We start from the raw sequence: 10,180 nt of genomic DNA, 5'->3' as shown, positions 1-10,180 counted from the left end.
CAGTTTAATTTGGAATGATATTTTTCTAACTTAGTACCATGAATTTGTTATCCAAACTCTTATTAGATACTTAAACTAAACTGAAAATATTTTATTTCATTGCCTATGATATTTTATTAAACGTGCTTAAGCCATTTCTTTTTAATATAAGAACAAAATAAATTTCTAGAATTGTACCAAAAATAAACTGAAATAAATGTTATTGCAATAATTGAAGCAAACTGTCATTTTTCCAAAATATGAAACTTTAATATTCCTACTTTACTTGCTAACAATAGCAATTTCCGCTTGTGACACACACCGCTACATCCGGTTTATTTTCACAAACGGAACACATATTTAGAGAATAAGCAGCCACAACAACTTTGAACTTAACCACTAAATTTAAAGTAATTTAATATGATATTTACTGCGGCGAATTCGACATTACATTTCACTGGTACCAATTAACAGTAAAACAACTTTGAAAAGCTTAATGTTAACAGATCTGTTAATGTTTACAGAAAGCTTTAATGTTCTGTAAAATTAATATGGTTACCAAATTAAAATTGTATTACGCTTTCATTGTAAAAATAAATAAATTATATTTATAAATTACTAAATTTAATTCATTAATTTATTAATTATTTAAAGATAAATTTATCTCCCTTACAACTTCAAAGTAATACTCTAATTATAAGCTATTTAAATATCAAATAATAAAAAACATTAATACAAAATAAAAATAAACTTATTAATATTATAATTAATTAATTATTTTGTAAAAATTGATTAAATCTGGAATAATAAATGGAATATAATTTATTGTTAAGTTAGAATCCAATTAATTTTACCGAGAAAACAAAAGAAATACATTTATACATTTGCATATATTAATAACGATAGTGATTTTGATAATGATATATTTTTTTGCCATTATACGTGTGAATAAATATAAATTTATATAATTTTTTTGATATATGCCGTTTTAGATAGTATAATTTCTATTAGAGTAGCGTATCTACCAGGCAAGCCCTGTAATTTTAGAAAATATTACTTTGTATAACCTCCAACCAAGCAATATGCAGGAAAATATTATTTATTATTTATTATTGATCAAAAAAATTCGTATAGCACTTATAGAATTTTACTTAAAATCTAAATTGACAATAACATATTTGTTAAGTGTCAGATATGTAGGAAAATAACTCCCACTAGAGACACATATGGAGTTATTTCCTACACTTCAGATAAGCTCATTAAAGGTATAACTTGCAGTTAAGAAATATGTCAGAAATATAACTCTAACCAAAGACAAGTGTTTAGGTGTTATAACTTATACCTCCACTTGAGTTAAATTTTAGGGAGTATAACTTTCAAGTAAACAGTGTATAGAAATGAAGCAGTGTGATAGGAATTACAACTTCCTCCTAGGAAGCTGTATCAATTCAATCAAAATTGACAAATTTATTTATCATGTAATATTTATGAAATAATACTGCACCTTATACTCCACTTCCAATTTTGTTGATATTTTTTATACTTAAATTATACTGTATCGGCAATGTGTTTTGTTGCTTTGTATTTCGCGGAACTCTATGATGTCTGCATAATGTAAATTTTTGGATGTGCTGTTTCGTTTCTTATATTCTTATGCAGGTGCTTTAATTTTTTTATTCGATTTAAAAATATATATATATATATATCCATGCCTAATATATAAAAGTTCAGCGGCATCACTGACTTATTCATGTTGTGCGAATGAAAAAACATTGCTCCGGCTAGAAAGGTGTTTGATTCGGTACCCGCAGGTGGAAAACGCAGTAGAGAGCATCCACATCTTCGGTGGAAGGACCAGGTGACCAACGACTTGGAGGCTAGTCGACGCGGCCAAGGACAACTTACGTCTGTAATGGTCAACTAAGTAAGAAGTAAGTAATATATATTTTTTTCTGAATTTAATTAAAAATAATTTAGTTTGAATCATCTATTTATAATTGTTTTTACAATAACAACTTAATTGATTTATTTTTGTGTAACATTTGTAATTAAAAAATAAATATTTCGCAACCAACATGTACATTTCATACATATTTATTAATGTGCATTACATGCAAATGTAAAATGTAACTGTCAATATTTGTAACTTAACAGAATATAAAAATGTTTTGCAGATTAAATATGCTCATAACATAACATGTTGTGATATGCTGAAAAGAGTAATTCAAAAGCGCAACAGTTGCTTTGAATTAGCATTGACTAACATATTAATCTGCAAACGACTACACAAAAGCGATGTTAATAACATTACCTACCATAACAAAACTGTTAGAAAACTGGTAAATGAGCAGCAACACAACTGTAAACTGTTAAATGAAAATATTTTATGTACGTTGTTTGTTGTTTGGCATCTTAGCCTGGCGCATTCACTAACCTGAATCACTTCAGCCGGGCCACTTTCGATGTACACTACACAGCGACGCATTGTTGTGCTGTTAATTTTATTGTTGTTGTTTATATTCACGTTTTTGCTTAGCGTGCTAGTAGCATTTAAAATATAAAGAATATTTTTTAAATTGTCTTTATGTATCTTTTAATGTGTAAATAAATTTATGTGTCTATCTCTAGAAAATCTATGATTTGCTGATAACTAAACAAGAGTGAAATATAGTACTGTGTTTACGTTAAAATGAGCAACTATAAAAAATTACTGTCACATTATCTCGTGTCTGTTACACTTAAAAACAACAACAATTTCATATTATTATTGTTATTTTGTTTATATTAAAGCAAAAAAGATATATTTATATCTTTAATAAAAAGAATAACGTTATCTAAATACTTAAGTAAGGCGGAATTTTTTACTTATTAAAGATTAAACGCAAAACTCTAGCAGTTACATTGCGTCTTTGAAGAAGTTTACAAGTGAAAAGTTAAAAATAAAAGTGTTTTTATTCTTTTTTTTTCTTTTTTATTTTTATTTTGCATATCATTAAATGCAACTGAAGTTTCTTGTTGCTTTGGAACGTTACCGGAATTAAACAGAAGTAGGTTTGTACATATATTTTGTTTAAATTTAACTTTAAATAATTTCTGTGTTTTAACTGTAAGCAAAATATGTAAATTTTTTGATTAAAATTAAACTTCTTGGACGCGTCAGCTATGTAGATACAAATGCCAATTAAAGATTGCATTCCGCATATAAATCGCCTCATTTCAGATACATTTCAGACACATTTCAGATACATTGCCTGCATTTGGTTTTCTTACGCTATCACACTATCGTTAAATTTTTTATTTTTGTAAGTTATTTTCTTTTATTTGTTATTATTATTATTATTATTATTTCTTTTAAACATTTATTATATTAATTTACTCATTAATTTACTTCAATGATGTGTAGTGACATTTTAAAAAATTCAGATAATGCACAGTGGAATATTTTTTTTAAAAGATATATAAATATACAATATATTTAAAGTATACTAATTAAAAGTATACTAATTATAGATAACTTTACAGTAGCTATAATGCCTTCAGAGTCAGGCTCTACAAAGCCATATACACTCGTAACTTTTAAAACCCACCAGTAAAATTGTTTTCGCTCATTGCTGCCAGACAAAGATAATTATTATTTTGATAATAAGTTGAAATTATATTTATCTGTATTAAACTGACTGCTTAGTACAACTGCCTTATGTGCATATATCTCTGTGGGTATCTAACCGACCGCTATTCAAATCTCCATCTTTATGGATAATAACTCCAGAGTTACTAGTCTTAGATCCCAACCTCTAAGACTGAGATTGATTAAATAATGAGTATGTATTCTAGTATTAAAGATTGCAATTAATTCACCCATTGATTAATCGATTTTCGTCATTATCTACTTCCTTTCACTTTATCTATAACAAATGTAACAGTGCTTACATTTAGTTTCTATAGCACGGAGGTCTTGGTTCTGTAAACAGTCCATTCAATTCTTAACTTTTTTCGATATACACTTCCTTCAATTACTTCGACCTCATATTTGTGTTTTATAGTTCAGCTACTTGTCTAGCTTTTAGAAGTATCTTAGTAATTACCTACTAATTAAAGATGTATAGATTTACTTTCAACTTGATTTTCCATACTTTAATAAGTTTTATGGTTACAGATTCCAATATATTACGATACCTAGTCTTATTTCTTCAAAACTTTCGCTAATATTGCTTATAAGGCAACCTAAATAATTAAATTTATCAACTTTATTTCTGTAATCATTATCACAATTGTTTGATGATCATTTAGTCCATAAAATATTATGACTTTTTTAGCGTAAGCTGCATAAGCTTCTCTTTCTTAGATGTCATTATAAAAGTATTATCCCCATATTTTAAATTGGTACTTATGATAACCCCTGTTATCATAATGTAGATTTTTGTGTATTATATATATGGGAATATTTATTTAATAAATAAATATTTTAAATATGTTTAAAATAACAAACTAATACGTATAAAATCGTAAAATAAGAATATAATGTCATTAAAAATACGGACGACAGTCAATTTAACGTGGTCACGTGGGTACTTTAGATCAGTTATTAACACCCATGTTGTCATTGCTGTGTTGGTTCCTGCTGTTGATATGTACAACCTATTAATAAGACTTTTCTCAATTACAACAATGCATTCTGGCTCTTTTTAAAAATGCCATAACGCGAATTTCGCGTTCTTCGTTACATTTCTAATCACCCACAAATCATTGTAGCTTCTTTTTCGAATTTTCGGATTTTAAATCTAAAAAACACATTAGTTTCCTTATTCACAAATTTTTGACACTAAATTAGTTACTATAATTAAGATAAATTATTATGTTTTTATCCATTTATTTAATTATATTTTTTTAATAATATGTATGTATTGCTGTTGTTTAAATACAAACACATTATTCATGTGTTCAGAAAGGCACTCTAATTACTTTCGCTGTTTTTATAATGTAATTCACTTTACAAATTTTTGCAATAATTGTTGTAATGATTGTAATTAAATTATATTAATTACAACTTTTGGTTTTTTTTTATTTTTTGTAAAAAATAATTCAGATAATATTATTATTGCATTATCATAGTAATTTAATAATTTGACGTCAAAACCTCTATAACGTGGTTCAGTTAGAAAAAATATTTATTGTCATGTTATTTAATGCCACAAATGATTTAATATATATTCCGTTTTAATAATTATTATACATTTAACAACTTTTAATATTGACAAAGTAAACAAAGTATAGCACATTTATTAATCGAGAACGTATCAGTGAATGTTCACACTTCCATCCGACAAATATTTTCTTTATGTAAATTATTAAATACAATTTAAAATAAAGGGATATGTAATGAATACATATATACACATATCACATATTAAAATATTTTATTTGAATTTTACAATAATTATTCATACATACATAGATGTGTGTACGTAAACTCAGTATTATTAATATTATTTAATATGGTGCACAAGATGAGATTATTTTAATGTATGTTAATCATAACGCTTCACAATTAATTATTGCAATTACATAAATTACTATAAATTAATTTAATTTAAATATATTGTACAAAATAGGGAAAAAATTTAATTATTAGAAAATTACTGAGATCAAAAATCAAATTTTGACCTCAAGTCATCAAAACGAAAGTGAAACGATAGGAAATGCTCACTACTACTAAGAAGCAAACGCTGAGACCTATAGCAGTATTAACCGGATCGAACTAAATAATATGGCTGATTAATATCTGACAGATAAGCAACATGTAAAATATCGGTTATTGAGCCAACAATGAGCATAAAACTAGGATTCGTTATGTTCGACTAATGCTATAAGAAATCGAGCAAATTATGCTGGGCTAAATATATCAAATCCACGAAAATATTATTAAAAAATGGCATAAAGTATGTTAATATATATAAAAAGGAAGTTTTGAATTTATATTTTTTATATATTAGTACATATACTAAAATATTTTTTACAAACAATAGTGTTTAAATTTAAAAACAGCAATTGAAAGTACTCAAGTAAATTTATATAGCTGTGGTTTATGCTTTCCATTCTGTTTTCATTCTCTAATCGATTTACTTTAATTGTTGTTGTAGAATTATTGTAGAATTGTCATTGTTAAAAGTAGTAAATCATCTGGATAGGCAAGTGACGCCGATACGAAGACCCGACCTCAACTGTTATCTTATCTAAAACTTATGTGAAGAATAAGTCAAGTTAAATAATTTAAGGTTCATGTCTTTACTCATTGTTTCGTTATTTTTATTCCTTCTTATGGTAGATAAATATATCTCGTCTATATAATAGAGAATTTCAAATAAATTTTCTTTATTTCTTATTATTCTAAACTTTTTTTTTCTACTAATAATGAAATCATATCTCCTCTTTCAATACTTACTTCATTGTAAACATTAATAGTGATTTGCACTATTGAAAATTTGAAATATTTGCGTGTAAACAATTCATATATAAAATTATTTAAACTGAGAAAAATATATTTGATTGCTGTCTAATAAATATGCAATTTATAATTAATAAATCAATTATAAACACAATTGCAAATATTAAAGTTATTATTCATATATGCTACACGGCGGATCTACATAGGGGCTCAGGGCGACCCACGCCCATCCCATGGTTATATGAGTATGGTAATAATTTTTAAAATATATATATGTTGTATTCAGCTAACACAGCTATAGCTAGAAGAATATTTTTTTATATAAAAGAAAACACTAACGTATTTAAGGGAAATCATAGGTCCTGGAAATAATCAATATTTGCCAAAATTTAATGGCAACCAAGGTTTTTCTTATCAGAAAATTGGCTAGAATTAAGTGTAAGAATACAGAAATCATTTTATATGTATAATGAATTATAATCATTATATAAAATATATTATAATGATCATTATAATATAATGATAATTCAAAAAAAAAACTTTTCCCTGAGTTTATCACTAAAGTGATTAGCAATTTTAATATCTAGCATTCTTTCATTACTAGTCTAATATTGTTAATGATTTCTAAAATTCTAAGTAAATAACTATAAAATGGAGATAATTCGAAACGACTAAAATTGGCTTGAGTACATCGTGGGTAGACAAATAGATAGCGGCAGTAAGAAATAGAGACAAGTCGAAGAAGATTGAGAAGCAGGTCTAGGTCTTTAATAGACTTCTTTAACGTAGAAAAAAGAAAATAGAAAAAATATTTACCTTCCGTTTATAGGAAATTGGTATAATTTCTTCTCAATATATTTGAAAACTCATATTCATAACTCACAAAACTCAAACTCAGTACAGTGGAAGGTCAAGAAATATCTCTGTGTTTTCCATAACCCATAATTTAATACTTAATCCATCTCGTTGAATTTAAACAAATTAACAGGTCATTTATTTATTCTTTCATACTGAAGAACAGTGTGTCAAATTATCAAAAAAGTACTTCTCTTTAAAACTGCTTCATCTCGGTATTTGTTTCCCCGAGAATCTGTAGAATCACAGAGGACATTTGTGATAATTTTAGTCTCCTGTAAGTTGCAACAAAATCTATAATGATTATTTCAAAGGAATTTACAGTTTCGGATACCTCTACTCCAATAAACAAAAAGTGCTGCAATAACCCTTAGATAATTACCCCAGTGTCTAATATTAAGTTCCCAGAATCTAATATAGTTATATCATAACTACGCCAGCAGTGAAGTCACACATATCGTAAGATATTGTTCTTATTATATGCAAAAATTTTATGATATGTTATTTCTTTTCATTGAGCTCCTCTATTAAGAATTTTTAGATCCGCGCCTGTGTATCTGTATAGATTGTGCCTATACAAACTAAAATCAGAGATTAACCGAATTCCAATATTTTTTTTGTCATGAATTTTAATATTATAAAAAAATATTTAAAAAAAAGTGTTGGAAAAAAATATTTGATTACAATTATTAAACATATTAATTTATATTATTATTAACCTGTGTTACTACGTAGAGCTTTATAGATTTTACTTAGTAACCGATACTTTCAAAAAGCTAAATGGGTGTATGGGTGTGTATGGGTTAGCATATGCATCACGACATTTTAAAGCATTAAGCTTATATACATATATGTAAATATATATTTATGTATATATATATATTAAACATACATATATATGTATATAATTTTAATTTAATTTTAATATAGCGCGTGAAGGGTTTTAATAATGGCAATTTAATTTAATTGTCAGAATAATCGTAAATTAATAGTGACAATATTAGTGCAATTGAGCATCAATTTAAAAGTACGTGCATCACATATTAGTTGTCATATCAACAACTCAAATAATAACAAATTATTTATTAATACTACAAATCCAAATTAATTTCTTTACATGGGATCATATATGATATTGAACATGAATTTGTGTATATAAGATTTAAGATGAATATTAGAAAAAAATTAAAAAATCATTTGGCTTTATCCATCAATAACTCACCTATAAATAGTTTATTTTCCTGCTATTCAAGGTAAACGTCAAGTAAATAAATTTCTCTTTTTTATTAAAAATTTATATAAATATTTTCAATCACGGAACAATTAACCTACTTCAGATTATATGTTGTGTAGCTGTGGATCGCAGAGATATTACCTTCAATATTGTTTTTGTTTTTTACTAATTGCTTAATAAAATAATTATTTATATAAGAAATTTTCTTCTGTCCACAAGATAAAAATTTAATTGCATTTTTTTTCCTTTCTTAAAATTAATTTATAGTTTTTGAAGTAATTTTCAACTTCAATACAGACTTTGCCTAGCTTTAATCTTTTCAAATGTTCTTATTTGCATAAATATGTTATTTAATGGGAAATTAATACGTGGAAATAAATTACAAGTTAATAAAATGATTATTACTGCAATGGAATAAACAATTTTAAACACTAATCGTGCTGAGTATTAATGATTCAAATTATTATTAAAGTGAGATAATATCCAAACTAACAGTGTCCGCATAACGGGTGATTCAACTAAATTAACTAATTAAATTACAAAAACTAATTAAATTAACGTCTTTCATGAAGCCCGCTACGTACATTTAAGCATCCATTATATACAATAATTTACAATATTATTTTTATTTAATTATTAATCTCTTGAGCCTTCCAACGATCGAAATTACATCCAATGAAGCTACTGGATATATATAGTTGCTTAATATTAATTCATATATTCTTAAAATTACATCTTTTATATAAAGATGTAATTATGTATACATTTATTACAAATAGTTAAAGAACTTGATTTAATTAAAAATAACAATTGTAAATTATTTATAGAACTGTTCCACAAATCTCTTATACGCTATTTATTTATAATAATTATTTATTTATTGCTACATTTTTAAACTGCAAACATATGTACATATATTTAAAGTCCCCAAATACTACAAAACTGACAAACTTTGATAAATAAATATTTGAACAAAAGATGTAAAAAAAGTTCAGCCAGGAACTACAAAAAAAATATATAGACATCCTTACATATTAGGACATATATTAATATATTACATATATTACATATCATAACAAATACGAAGACAGAAATCTATCCACCTTAACACACTATGTTAGAGAAACTAACGATTAAGGATGGGTATTCTTACTTCGTCTACCTAACCTTTGCAATGTTTAACAAGTAGATGTTTCAACTATCAAGAAAACAATTGATTATCCAAGTGGCTTACTGTAACTAAAACAAAGACATATATATACTCGTAAAGTCGGTAATATTGAGATCAATGGTTACTCAGGATTAACTGGTAGCTATAAATGGTTCAATACCATTTTCCCGACACGTGTTATATGGATTCCTAAAACATAATGATACTAATATCCTTCTAACCGCAGCGACAGAAGCGAGCAACATATCTGGGGTATTACAGTGACAACATTATACTTATATTTAAAACTTGATAGGAAAAATCATGACACCTACTAAGTGTAGCAGGTGAGGACATCGTTAAAAAAAATCCAACTTACTTACAGATATTCCTATGTTTCAATTAAATATTATTTAAGTAACTTAATTAACTAAAATGAATTTATTAAATTAAAAACAGACAGCCGACAGCTAACAGCACCTAAAAATATTGAAAATTTTGTCGTTTCGTTCGTATT

This window comes from Teleopsis dalmanni, chromosome 2 (assembly GCF_002237135.1).
Source record: "Teleopsis dalmanni isolate 2A chromosome 2, ASM223713v2, whole genome shotgun sequence".
Lineage (NCBI taxonomy): Eukaryota > Metazoa > Arthropoda > Insecta > Diptera > Diopsidae > Teleopsis > Teleopsis dalmanni.
This window is presented reverse-complemented; position numbering follows the sequence as displayed.